We start from the raw sequence: 14,918 nt of genomic DNA on the forward strand, positions 1-14,918 counted from the left end.
ATATGTATATATATGCATATATATATACATATACATACATATACATGTACATATATACACAGAGGTGTGTGTATATATCCAGAGATGCATATATACACATATATTATATATATATATATAATATATAATATATATATACTTGTGTATCTATCATAAACCATATACATGCACATATCTGTATATCATATACATATCTGTATATATATGTATGTATATGGCTATGTATGTTCATAAGTATGTATATATTTATGTGTATATATGCATATATGTATATATTTGTGTGTATATATATATATATATATATATATATATATACATATATGTATATATTATACATACATATATACATAAATATACACATACACATATACATATACTCATACATGTATATATATAAATTCATGCATATCATATATGTATTTTTGCACATCATGTAATATCATGTATACATATGTATACATATATATATGCAAAAATATGTATATATAATGTATGCATACATGTCTATGTGTATATATATATTTGTATTTATTATATATATATATATATATATATATATATATATATATATATATATAATATAAAATATATATATATGTATGTGTATATATATATACATATGTGTGTGTATATGTGTATGCATGTATGTGTGTATGTTTGTATATGTGTGTATATGTATGTATATATGTGTATATGTGTATGTGTATATGTGTATATATGTATATAAATGTATATATGTTTATATGTATATAAATGTATATATGTTTATATGTATATGTGTATATATATTTTATATATATATATATATATATATATATATATGTATATATACATTAAAAAAATTTTATGTTAATATATGCATATATTACATTATAAAGTATATACATATGTGTATGTGTATATATGTATATATTTATTGTATATGCATATATTTTATATAAATGTATGTGTATACATGTGTATATGTATATAAATGTGTATTTATATGTATATGTATATGTATATATATATATATATATATATATATATATATATATATTATATATATATATATGAGGGTGTTTATGTATATCTATAGTATATAACTTGTAATTATAGCTTAATATTATCTTGATATAAGTACAAAAAACATCTTAATAAATCCTTAAATATGGCATTACTCATACTGCTTTCAGAGATAACTAAAGCATTATATTGGCATGAAAAAAAGGCACTTTGAGTTTTCTAAATAATACCCCCCACCTAACTATTGGCATCGTACATTTGTCAATCTCCCTAGCAATCTTTCTATACTAAAAAAATTGTATCATTCTTCCTGACTATTCGCCGTGCAACAAGTCAGCGACTGTCTTCATGGAAATCATCAAGAGATAGGTCACAGATCTCCTGCATGATTTTCTATCAAGCTAGAGACAATGAAATCCTGCTTAACAATACAGTAGTCACTGACTCATTTGACAATCAATCATGAGGAAACTAGTGGCCACCTACATGACCATTCCATATTAGGCACATCAATGACCATTTTTCTTAATTATTCAAGAATTACATCAAACATCAACCTGCCTTTAAAATGCTTAAAGGCAAGTCAAAGGCAACCTGTCTGATTACTCCCTTAGTTATGAGGACAACATGAACAGATTATGGGTAGATTCCCCACAAACAAAGAGTTAAGAGCTACCGTTTTCTAAATGCCCACTTATACATTCTTGCCCTCATTAAGAAAAATAATTCTGCTTTAAATATCCAGTATTAGGCTACAGCTGATTCTACAGTGATTTAAACTATTAGCTAATACAATTTGATAAAGGAAATAAAAGCAATTTACAAATCTAATTATGACAGAATTTGAAACCCTTTACTGAGAGTAAAGTAAATTATGTGGGCATCTAGAAGCCATGTCAATGCTGTGGGTGGTTTTGTACACTAAGGGGGTTTACAGTCCCTCCCCAGACATGGATGGAGAAATATTTGGCTTCTTACCAGAGGTTACACAAGATGTGTAAAAAAAGATTCTTCCCATATATATCCTATGTGCAACTTCAACACACAAACACAAAACAGGAATTTTTACTCACTGAATTTAATGAATAAAAATATGTGTAATGATCAATGCAAAATATGAAAAAGACACAGGCAGTTAAAAATTTAAAATTTCATCAAGAAAGTGGTTTTAAAAAGACCTCAAACAAACAAAAATTTTGAATTCAATAAACTTCATTAGCATATGCTGTAAGGTAAGTTGAGTACCACGCTTTTATTTTCAGTATCATTAATATTCGTGCATATCTAATGACTGACATCTCTATTCAGCAGTCTAAAAGAATCATCATTGATGTCCTTTCAAATCCACTTTGTATCAACACTGTAATACTGAGAGTCAGCCCTCCCAAAGTAGTAAGATGGGACCAACATAAATGTGTTGCAAGCATTTCAGTTAAATCTCCATATTTTCACCTTTTCATCATTACAGCAAGAGCAAGAGAACCACATCCCAAAGCCCTCACCAGGCTATAATACTGGAGAGTACTGTGGGATCTTGTGCAAGTAATTTACTTTCCAAGGGTACAGGCAAGTAAGGAGTATTTTTGAAAATTTAGGAGAGATTTGCTTCACTAATTTAAACAAAATTATTAGAAGTGCAGGGGTCTGGTCCTAAATTCACACAAACAGGGGCAAATACTACCAAGTGTCAATTATTTCTAAAGCTCCTTAATTTTTTATCTTTTACACAATCAAAATCAGCATAAAAGTTGGTTCGTTATTCTGAAACACTGGACCCTTTAACTTTAATTTGAAAAAGATAGTAGATATCAAGTAAAACAAAACTTCAACATTAAACCTCACTTCAAAGAGGAACCATTCCAGCAAAAACTACTCCCAAAATAAATACAAATATCTATACAAAGGAACCTTACAATATTACCGAAATTTAATATGTAATGAATAATAATAATAATTACATCAAAAGCAATTTCTTTTACATATCCTCTAGTTTATATTCTCTTTCTTGATAACGATTTAGTAAAAATGAATTGCATGTAAGCATTAAGTGTAATCAAGCTAATGAGGCTTTAAATGTTGAGTAAAATATAGTACATGAAATCTGGATATATTAAAAAGTCCACCCCCTCCCAGGTGTAATCACATGGTTGGCAGGGCTGTATCAAAATAAATAACTCAATTTTAATGGTAGCATCTTTTCTGCAGTAACAAATGGAGGCTGAATGGCATTTGGTAAGCACTGCATGCAGTCAGCCATCTTAAATTTGTGCACCCTAAACAATTACTCGCTTGTTTAGCTCTGGTAATGACACTTCCAATGTAGAACTAAGCCTTGTTTTTTACTAAAATGCTGGAAAAATTGTGTATGCCATTGGCAAATGCGCAGTCAGGTAAATGTGTCCTCTAATTTTTACTCAAGTGGCTAACCACACAATCCCAAGTGCATGGCTCGGGTTTTCAGGGGGTGAAAATCCCATCATAATAGAGTTAATAATACCCAATAATAATAGTAAAGCCTGATTCAGAATTTTAGTAATAGTGTTTGCTTCTGCAGTTTCCAGTTTTCAGCAATTCATAACTACATTTCCCAGATGTCAATGAATACCCGCTTGTGTGATTGGAAAGTTTATATTTTAATCAGAAATTTTTTTTCCCATTTCTTTTGAGACATGAAACCAGTTTAGCTGGCAGGGTGCATAAAGTATGATGATTAATAATAAACTGTTATTGTACTTTTACCATTATCATGAATGTTTCAGCTCGTGATGAGATGTCAAATGATGCCCCTTTTCACCCCAGCATAGTTCTTGTTTGTCTATTGCACTGCCAAAGGGGGAATGGTGGTCCTATATATCCAGACTGAAAAGCTATAGTATCTTACAGTAAATAAAAAAAGTTACCCCAAAAGAACATTTTCTAAATTCAACAAATGATTATTAATTAAAATCAATAATTTAATGTTAATAAAAAAAAATAAAAAAGATATCAGATTTCACAAAATGAAAAAGTAGATAAAATCAAAGGCAGTAAACAATATCCTCTTCAAAACAGAATTCAAAAAATATAGATCTTTTGTCTTGTCTTTTTTTTTCTCTACCTACCTCTCTCTCTCTTTCTCTCTCTCTTACTTACTGGCTCCCTTGGCAGCAACAAGTAAAAGGGTTCCTCATTTCCACACTGACTATAGAATATGACAGCCTTCCCATTAAAACTGATCTTGATCCTTAACATCTAAAAATTTAGCTTTTGCCACTTCTCACTCTTCCTCTCCCTCTTCCACACGATTTAGAGAGCTCAATATGCACCATATCTCCAATTTCTAGTGACAATGATGATGACAATATGAAATAAAGCAGAGAAAGTGCAATACTAGAAACACTAACAAAGAAAGTAAAAGGAAAAACTGAAAATTTTTTCAAAAGAAAGAAATTAATAAAACATACAAAACAATTACACATTAACAAGAAACATACATCAAGAAAACCCAAAAAAGGACAAAAAATAAAAGAGCATCTTTAATGCTTTTTCTTTTTTTTTCCTGTTATGGGTTATCCTCTATTTACTGATCCACAAAAACTATTCATATTCCTAACAATTTCCAAAAGACTAACATACATTAAGCCCTGTTCTACAATTTTAATCTGATCAAAAATCTTCTCCACCTCAATTCCAACTCCATTAGTCTTGCATTTCCTTTCAAGCCACCCTTTCCTACCATCATCAGCTGCTGTTATAGATTCTTCCTAATGATGAATAACAAGTGTTATAATTAAGATCGATTTTTAAAATAAATCATGAATAATAAAAATAGAAATAGTAATTGTAAATGTAGTCGTAACAGTAGTACATAGTAGTAGTAGTAGTAGTACTAGTAGTACTAGTAGTAGTAGTAGTAGTAGTCGTAGTAATAGTTGTAGTAGTAGTAGTAGTAGTAGTAGTAGTTAGTAGTAGTAGTAGTAGTAGCTGTAGAAATAGAAGATAGGAGGGGGAGGGGGGGAGGGGGGAGGGGGGAGGGGGGAGGGGGAGGGGGGGGAGGGGGAGGGGAAGAGATGATGAAGATGAAGATGAAGATGAAGAGAAGAGGAGGAGGAGGAGAGGAGGGGAGGAGGAGGAGGAGGAGGAGGAGGAGGAGGAGGAGGAGGAGGAGGAGGAGGAGCAGCAGCAGCAGCAGCACATATGGGAGCAGCAGCAGCAGCAGGGGATGTGAGAGCAGTAGGAGCAGTAGTAAGAATATGGGGCAGGAGTAGGGAGTATTCAAAATAGGTAGTAGATGAAGACGATGAAGATGAAGAAGATGAAGGTAAAAAGACGACGAAGGTGAAAAACGACGAAGGTGAAGACGGGGAAAGGTGAAGACGAGGAGGGTGAAGACGAGGAGGGTGAAGACGAGGAGGGTGAAGACAGGAGGGTGAAGACGAGGAGGGTGAAGACGAGGAGGGTGAAGACGAGGAGGGTGAAGACGGGGAGGGTGAGACGAGGAGGGTGAAGACGAGGAAGGTGAAGACGAGGAAGGTGAAGACGAGGAAGGTGAAGACGGGGAAGGTGAAGACGGGGAAGGTAAAGACGAGGAAGGTGAAGACGGGGATGATGATGATGATGATGACGACGATGATGATGATGATGCCGATGACGATGACGAGGGACGATGACGATGACGATGACGATGGCGATGGTGATGACGATGACGATGATGATGATGATGATGATGATGAGATGATGATGCTGATGATGATGATGATGATGATGAGGATGATGTGACGACTAAAAACATAAAAATAAAATTAATAATAAAATAGCACTAATAACAAAAAAATAATTATAATATTAACATTGATAATAATAAGAATCATCATCACAGTCACCGCAATCGTTATCGATAATCAATAATTATTAGCCTATTGGATCTGGGTACTTCACTGCCCGAAAGGGGCCAAAAACCCAGGCATTGGGGTTCCTTTAATGTCCCAGAAATGTGGCTTGTAAGTCGGGCGCACCCAAACACTTGAGGGCAGTGAGTGTCAAGACTCCTTGCTTTTTCCCTTTGCAACCTTATTACCTCTCTTTCTGTGTAAGAGTTTTTGTTTTTTGGCCATGCCCCAAGCCTATATATGTCATTTGATATGCTGGTTTAAAGATGGTTATAAAAATGTTTTCCTTGCACAGACTCCGTATCATCTCACTCCCATCACCCTAGCCTTCAGTGATTCACATGACAGAAAATTCCCATCACCCCCACCCCTCAAGCATACTTTTTTTCATGACGATATGTCAATGTCACCAACCCCCTTTTGGGAAAATTTTTTTTTCTTTAATATTATATATACATATATATATATATATATATATATTATATATATATTATTATATTATCTATATATATATATATATATTATATATATATATAATATATATTATATATAAAATATATATATATATATATAAAACAGGGTTAGTAATGATAACAATGACAATTAATTATGATAATCAAAATCATAACAGCAGCAAAAAATAGATTATCACAGCGAACATTGAACAATTCATGCCTTTTCTCTATGTTGACTATCTTTAGCAAAAAAATTTTCTATTCTTATGCTTAAACTTATATAGAGAGAGCAGATTGAGAAACCTTACTATCTGCTAATACATATCCCTAATGAACAGATACAGTGTTACTGAAAATTTCTAAATCTGCAAGTTTTCCAAAATAGGGCCAGTAAGACCAAATATCTTAAATCATGGTACTATGTTACTTACACAAAATAAATATAAGACAGTTACCAAACATCTAGAAGCTATGATACTATAAACCTGGCAGTGGTAGTTATAATTTGGCCAATTCTTTAGTTATGTTTTTTTTTTTTTTTTATAACAGTGTAATGGTAATGGTGTATCAGATTATGTACAGATTATGACTATCATCATCATCATAAGGGCTAACGCCGAGGGGGGCGCAGGGCCCGCACCACCCTTCGCTTCCAGCCACGAGGATCCCCGAGGCGAGTCTCCAGGCAGGCACACGGCCCATCTCTAGTTCCTCACGAAGGTCTCGTCGAGCTGCCCAAGCCATGATCTCCTAGGACGTCCCACAGGTCCCCTCCACCCAGGGTTGTCTCGCAGAGAGACAACCTGGTGAGCAGGGTCGTCCATAGGGAGGCGAGCTAGGTGGCCATATAGCCTGATTTGGCGATCCCGGATTATGCAAGTAACAGGTCCCATGCCGGTCTCACGGTGTAACCGCCGGTTGGACACGGGGTCCTGCCAACTGTACCCCATGATCCGGCGAAGGGACTTGTTACAAAAGGCATCAAGGCGAGACTCCAAAGGCACTGGATAGCGTCCGGGTTTCGCTTCCATAACACAACTGGAAGTAATCAAGGCCTTGAAGACACGCAGCTTGGTCCTTCTGCATAGGTACCGACATCTCCAAACGCTCTTGTTGATCGAGTTCATGGCTCTGTTGCCAGACCAATCCGTCTACTGACTTCCTGGTCTGACACCCAGAGATATGGACTACGCTACCAAGGTATGTAAAACTTTCTGTGACTTCAACGTCCTCGCCGCAAGCATGGATCGACTGAAAGGGGTTTTCCCCTAACAGGCCCCCAAAGTCCTGAATCTTGGTCTTGGTCCAGGAGACCTCTAAGCCTAGGGGCTTCGCCTCATTGCTAAATGCATCAAGAGCCGCCACAAGTGATTTCCAAGGACTCAGATAGGATGGCAAAATCGTCGGCAAAGTCAAGGTCTGAGACCTTAATATTGCCTAGTGTTGCTCCGCACTGACTTTGGCTAGTAGCTCTGCCCATTATCCAGTCCATACAAGTGTTGAAAAGTGTGGGTGCAAGGACACAGCCTTGCCTCACCCCTGAATTAACAGGGAAGAAGTTCGACATACCCCCACCACATTTTACAGCACTTTCAGTACCAGTATAGAGGCTTGCTATCAAGCCAATAATCTGTGTCGGAATTCCCCTGAGCCTCGGGATCTCCATAGCGATTCCCATGCACCGAGTCAAACGCTTCTTGAGGTCGATGTGGGCTGCAAGAAACCCCACGACCAAACTCACGACGGCGTTCCACAATTATCGAAGCGCTAGTATACGGTCTATTGTGGACTTGCCAGGAGTAAATCCAGACTGCCCCGGTCTCGGTGCCTCAGTAGGTGGTTGCGGATCCGTTTCAGAAGAATGTGAGCGAGAACCTTCCCTGGTATGCTGAGCAGTGTAATGCCACGGTAGTTGCTACAGTCCATCGACCCCCTTTTCCCCCTTCCAGAGAGGGATGACCACCCCCCTCAGCAGGTCAGGGGGAATGGTACCAGACTGCCAAATGGCAGTCAGGACTGTATCAGGCCCCGAGCCATAGGTTCACCCCCAGCCTTTATCAGTTCAGCAGGGATATCACATATGCCTGCAGCTTTCCCACTCTTCAGCTTGGAAATCGCCAGCCTAACCTCTGTTAGGGTAGGAGGTTCCTCGCTGATGGTGGGTCCGGCACAGGCACTGCGACATCGCTTGCATCCAAATAAAATGTTGGAGGATCCACCGGACAACTGTTCAAAATACTCAGCCCAACGTTCACGAACCCCAACATGATCTGAGATGATCTGTCCATCCGCTGATCGGACTGCAGTCATCTGTGAGGAGGGCTTAGGGTCAGTTTCTCAGGGCTTGGTAGGCAGGGCGAAGGTCATTTACCAAGAAATGGCCTTCGACCTCCTCAGCAAGATTCCTGATGAACTGTTCCTTGTTTCCCTTCTCAGCAAATGTCCGAGCCCTATGCACCATGGAACGACGCAAGACTTGATTCCCCTTCAGCCGAGCCTTGCGACACCCCTTCAGTGGCCTCTAATGTCTCCAGGGAGATGGTATTTTGCCTTGTCCTTGGGGGTACGCCAATGGGCTCCTGAGCTGCTTCGAGTGTTTACGCGCTTGAAGGACTCCCACAGAGCAACTGGATCCGTCAGGTTGCTGGTTTCTGAGAATCGGTCAGGACTGCCGTGGCGACCCCCCGGGCACACTCCTCCTCCCTTAGTCTGTCCAAGTTTAAACACCTTAGGGTGGCCACTGGAGGGACGGGGAGTTTTTACGTGGACCCGCAGGGTAGCCATAACCCGCCTATGGTCGGTGCCACAGAACTCAGCACTCCTGTAAACCCTGCAAATTCTGAGGATCCTCCATCGCGTGCTGACAAGAATGTGGTCGATCTCCTTGGCCACTGTACCCGTACGCTGTACCAAGTCCAGCGATGCGAGTTGAGCGCTGGTACCAGGAGCCAGAGATCCTCATTTTCTGTGACCTAGTAAAGTCCCGGGGAAGGAGGCTATTCTCGCTGCTGGGATCAGCTCCCGAGCCATGGGGCCGACAGACATCCGTAGCCAGCTATCCTCTACCAAATTAGTCTATTCAGGTAATACAGAGTCAAATTGCCTTTGTACTTGATTTGCCCATTCCTCCCACATACTCTAACTGCCTCAACATATTCTATAATAATGTAACATTTTTCAATATCTTTTTTCAAAGTTGATTCCTAGGTCTCTACATTAAATCAAATTTAAGCCATACCCCATTAATTGTATTCGTGTGTGTGTATGTATGTGTGTATGTATGTATGTGTGTGTGTTTTGGTGTGTGTGTGTGTGTGTGTGTGTGTGTGTGTGTGTGTGTGTGTGTGTGTGTGTGTGTGTGTGTGTGTGTGTGTGTGTGTGTGATAATAATTTCTGTAATAAATACAAAAAGAAGCTTGACAGGTCTGACAAGGTATTCAAATCTAAAGGCAATCAGTAATTCACTACTCTTCCTCAAACTGTCTGTTTACAGACATGACCAAAGTATCTTAATTCACATGAATTTTTTGAAAACCCTTTCCACCCCATATTCCCCCAGCTATTTCACTTGCTTGCATACTCTCCTTAAAAGACTTTTCCAAAATAGAAAGCATCTTATAGTTCCTTTAGACACCTGATAAAATTGCCCTATTTAAAAAAAACCATGATAAAATAAAGAAAATATGAACAAAGGATCCTCAAAAAAATAAATAAAAAGCAAAACCAGTTTTAGAGGTTACCTAAGCTACGAGTGAATGAAAATGTAAAAAAGGCATGAAACCAAGTTATTCATGTAGAAGACATTTCTTATACCCAATTCAATTTTTTTTTATAGTTTAGTAGCTTTGGAATTGGAAGATACTGCATGAACAATATTTATTAGTGTGTGCCCTTTAAAATGATAAAGGAAACAAAAAGTTATTCAAAATTCTTTTTCCCATAATCTACCTTGCATCCAGAATAATTTCTTAATCTATTTTCAATTCATGAAATGGTGGGAATTGGTCTTATGTGATTTCATTTATCAGCTATACCAAGAAATGGCCTTCGACCTCCTCAGCAAGATTCCTGATGAACTGTTTCCCTTTTCCCTTCTCAGCAGTGTCCGAGCCCTAAAGCACCATGGAAGACGCAAGACTTGATTCCCATTCAGCCGAGCCTTGCGACACGCTTCAGTGGCCTCTAATGGGAGATGGTATTCTGCCTTGTCCTTGGGCGTACGCCAATGGACTCCTGAGCTGCTTCGAGTGTTACGCGCTTGAAGGACTCCCACAGATCAACTTGATCCGTAAGGTTTCTGGTTTCTGAGAATCGGTCAGAGACTGCCGTGGCGAACCCACGGGCACACTCCTCCTCCCTTAGTCTGTCCAAGTGAAACACCTTAGGGTGGCCACTGGAGGGACGGGGAGTTTTGAAGTGGACCCGCAGGGTAGCCACAACCAGCCTATGGTCGTGCACAGAACTCAGCACTCCGGTAAACCCTGCAGTTCTGGAGGATGCTCCATCGCGTGCTGACAAGAAAAGTGGTCGATCTCCTTGGCACTGTACCCGTATCGCTGTACCAAGTCCAGCGATGCGAGTTGGGGCGCTGGTACCAGGAGCCAGAGATCCTCATTTTCTGGGGCCTAGCAAAGTCCGGAGAAGGAGGCTATTCTCGCTGCTGGGATCAGCTTCCCCCAGCCATGGGGGCCGACAGGCATCTCGTAGCCAGCTATCCTCTACCAAATTAGTCTATTCGGTAATACAGAGTCAAATTGCCTTTGTACTGATTTGCCATTCCTCCTACATACTCTAACTGCCTCAACATATTCTATAATAATGTAACATTTTTTAATATCTTTTTCAAAGTTTGATTCCTAGGGCTCTACATTAAATCAAAATTTTAAACCATACCCCATTAATTGTATTCGTGTGTGTGTATGTATGTGTGTATGTATTGTTGTTGTGTGTGTGTGGTGTGTGTGGTGTGGTGTGTGTGGGGTGTGTGTGTGTGTGTGTGTGTGGTGTGTGTGTGTGTGTGGTGTGTGTGTGTGATAATAATTTTTGTAATAAATACAACAGAAGCTTGACAGGTCTGACAAGGTATTCAAATCTAAAGGCAATCAGTAATTCACTACTCTTCCTCACAACTGTCTGTTATCAGACATGACCAAAGTATCTTAAATTCACATGAATTATTTGAAAACCCTTTCCACCCATATTCCTCCAGCATTTCACTTGCTTGATACTCCCTTAAAAAGACTTTCCTATAAAAAAGCATTTTATATTTCTTTAGAACCTGATAAAATTGCCATATTAAAAATAACCATGATAAAAAAAGAAATATAACAAAAGGATCCAAAAAAAAAATAAATAAAGCAAAACCATCTGGGGTTTCCCTAAGCACGAGTGAATGAAAATGTACACAAAGGCATGAAAACCCAATTTTATTATGTAGAAGACATTTTTATCCCCCCTTTCAATTTTTTTTTTTTAGTTTAGAGCTTTGAATTGGAAGAACTGCATGAAAATATTTTTTAGGGTGCCTTAAAAATGATAAAGGAAACAAAAAGTTTTCAAAATTTTTTTTTCCCTAAAACTACCTTTATCCCGAATAATTCTTAATCTTTTTCATTTATGAAAAGGGGTAATTGGCTTATGTATTTTATTTATCAGCTAAATTACGTACTAATTCGAAAAGAAAAGAGAAAAAAAAAAGGGAAATTTACCCCTGGGTAAGAAGAAGATGCTTAAAAAAAGATTTTACTTAGCCAGATAGAAAATATTTTAAAAACCAGACACAATACTTTGGGAGTTATACAATTCGCATTTTAGCCGTAAGCAGCAACTCTTCAAAAAAAGAGACTACTTTGAATTGTAATGTTTTAGGTGCCTTTTTTAGGAAAAAGAGTGAAACATAATGATTAGATTCTTTTAGACATTTTTCCCGCAGTTTTTCAAATTCCTTGATCCAACCTGTGTTTTTAAAAAAATGGCAATTTAAAAAATAGTAATCTTGAATTTTGATTTTAGATTCAAACACAAGTAATAATAAAACAAAATTAGCTTGCTTTCTATAAAAAGATTGTTAAATTGCCAAAAGTTGGGATAAAAATTTTTTGTGATAAAAATTTTAAAAAAGGCATATATTTGTACATTTACAGCTTTTTCCCCCTTAAAATATCTATAAATAAAAGGGATATGAACAAAAAAAAAACAAACCCCACAGAAAAAAGAAAGAAAAAGGAAATTCATTTCATAAAAAAAGTAATCTGGTACAGGCTGGTCCCAGGGCAACTTCCTCTGTTTTGGGATAAACAAGTAGAAGTAATATTACCTATTCTGCCTAAATTTCCTTTTCTTTGTTTATATTATTTTTCACAATACTGAGTTAGTACATTTGGGTAAAAAAATATAAAAATGACAAAAGGGGGAAGGGGGAAGGGGATGAATGAGAGGGGGAGGGGAAAAAGGAGGGGGAAGAAGGGAGAGGGAAAAAGGGGGAGGGGGAGGAAGGGAGGGAGAAGGAGGGGAGGGGGAAAAGGAGGGAGGGGGAAGAAGGGGAGGGGGAGGGAAAAAAGGGAGGGAGAGGGAAGAAGGGGGTAAGGGGGGGAGGGAGGAGAGGGAAAAGGGGGAGAAAAGGAGAGAGGAAAGAGGAAGGAAGAGGGGGAGAAGGGAAAAGGGGGGAGGAGGGGGGGAGGGGGGAGGGGGGAAAGGGAAGGAGGGGGGGGGGGGGAGGAGTGGAGCGAAGGAGGGAGGGGGTAAGGGGAAGGAAGGGGGGGAGGGAGGGAAGGGAGAGGAGGGGGGGAAGGGGAGGTGGGAAAATGTGGGGAGGGGGGGAAAAGGGGGGGGAGAGGGAGAGGGAGAAGAAGCGAGAGAGGAGAAGAGGAAGAGAAGAGAGAAGAGAGAGAGAGAAGAGAGAAGAGAGAGAGAGAAGGAGAGAGAGAGGAGGGGGAAAAAGAGCAAAGGGGGGAAAGGGAAGGGGAAGGAGGGGATAGAGGAAGGGAGGGGGGAGGAAGACAGGAAAGGGAGGGAGGAGGTAGAGTAAGAGGGGAGGGGAAGAGGGTACAGGCAGAAGAAAAGTGAGAGAGAAAAGAGATGAAAAAAAATTTATAGTAAATTATTTGTAACTTTTAATATCAAGGAGAATGATTTCGTATGAAAGATATAAAATGTAGGAACAACGGATTGGAACTGATACTAATCAATGACTTACATAAAATTTTAAAATTTTTTCAAAAAAGCCCTCAGATGCCCCTGTTATTATAAATATTCATTTTTTTCCCAAATTAATAGGTAAACATCTGAAAACTGCAAAAGCCAGCAAGTGGGTTTAAAAAATTCTACAGCCCAAAGACAACAAGAGTAAGAGTGAAAGTTTTAACCACAATCAAAAAAAAGAAAAGGAAGTTCAGAGTAACACCATTAAAATTTTGCATTCCCTCTAAACAAAAATTTTCTTAAAGATGAATACAAAAGTAAAACAAAATTTTAAAAAAACGGGGAAAAAAAAGCTATTAAAAAAAGGGAAAAACAGAAAATTTAAGATAAACAGGAAGGGGTCTTGCAAGAAAAGACTTTTAAAAACTATGGGAAAAGACCAGCAAAGATTTTAACAATACTTTGTTTATTTTCCCAATATCAAAATCCCCTTTTTGAAAAAGCATAAAGGCTTTAATATAAAACTTCCCACTGATATTAAAAACCTGAGGGGGGAGTAATTAAAGACTGCCCATCAAAATAGCACATTCACCCAAATGGGGGAGAGTATTTTGGCACTCCCTGCAACTGTATGCTAAAAACCTGTATTCCAGCTGGCATTTTCCTTAAAAACAGATCATTACAACGAAATGATAAGACCCACATTCATTATGCACCAACCAAAAAGGATTATATCCCACAAATTTTTTTTCCAGGGTCCACAGGGGTAAAGGGTTTATTAAAAAAATCTCTCTCTTTATATTCCGGATTTGATGGGAGAGCCGCATTTAAAAGGTAAAAAATTTTTAAAAATAACAGCCTGCATGAAAGGTAAAAATGTCTTTAAACACATTGGTGCCTGCATCACAAGATAAAACATTTTCAAGTATTAAGACAGGGGTGATCGATAGCAGACCCGTTCAAAAGGGGGGGGCAAAAACCAGAAGTTGGGGTTTTTGGGCCCGGAAGTTTTGCAGGGTTGGGAAAACTGCAATAAATTTTCATAACTAAGAAAGGATACGTGGGTGGCCTTTCAGAATTACCAAAAAAGCAACTGTGTTTAAACAACAAAGATTTTATAAATTTTCACGAAGCATTGCAGTGTCTCCTCCGCTAATCAATTCTAAAAGACCGACCCTTCCACAAAATAAAAAAATAAAAATTTATTTTGATCTCAAAAAATGGGAGCAAAAATATATTATACAAAGAAAACAGCAAAATATAAAAAACCTTCTGGGGGCTTGTAAAATTTAAATTAAGAGAAATAAAAAAAGTAAAAAATAAAACAAATAAAATTTTTTGTTTTCCTTAGTGTATGGAAGATTCATGGTTTAAAAAAATAGGGTAAAATAAGGTTTAAAAAATGAAAGAGTAAATTTTTAACATAAAAAAAAAAAACAAAAAAAAAGTA

At 37.9% G+C, this 14,918-nt stretch overlaps 1 protein-coding gene across 1 annotated transcript in view; it reads left to right on the forward strand.

The window, feature by feature from the left end:
- LOC119580166 (splicing factor 1-like) overlaps positions 1 to 14,918 on the forward strand; it is a gene marked incomplete in the record, with an annotated part of 59,112 nt that overhangs the window by 42,748 nt on the left and 1,446 nt on the right.

Source organism: Penaeus monodon, chromosome 13 (genome assembly GCF_015228065.2).
Source record: "Penaeus monodon isolate SGIC_2016 chromosome 13, NSTDA_Pmon_1, whole genome shotgun sequence".
Taxonomy (NCBI): Eukaryota; Metazoa; Arthropoda; class Malacostraca; order Decapoda; family Penaeidae; genus Penaeus; species Penaeus monodon.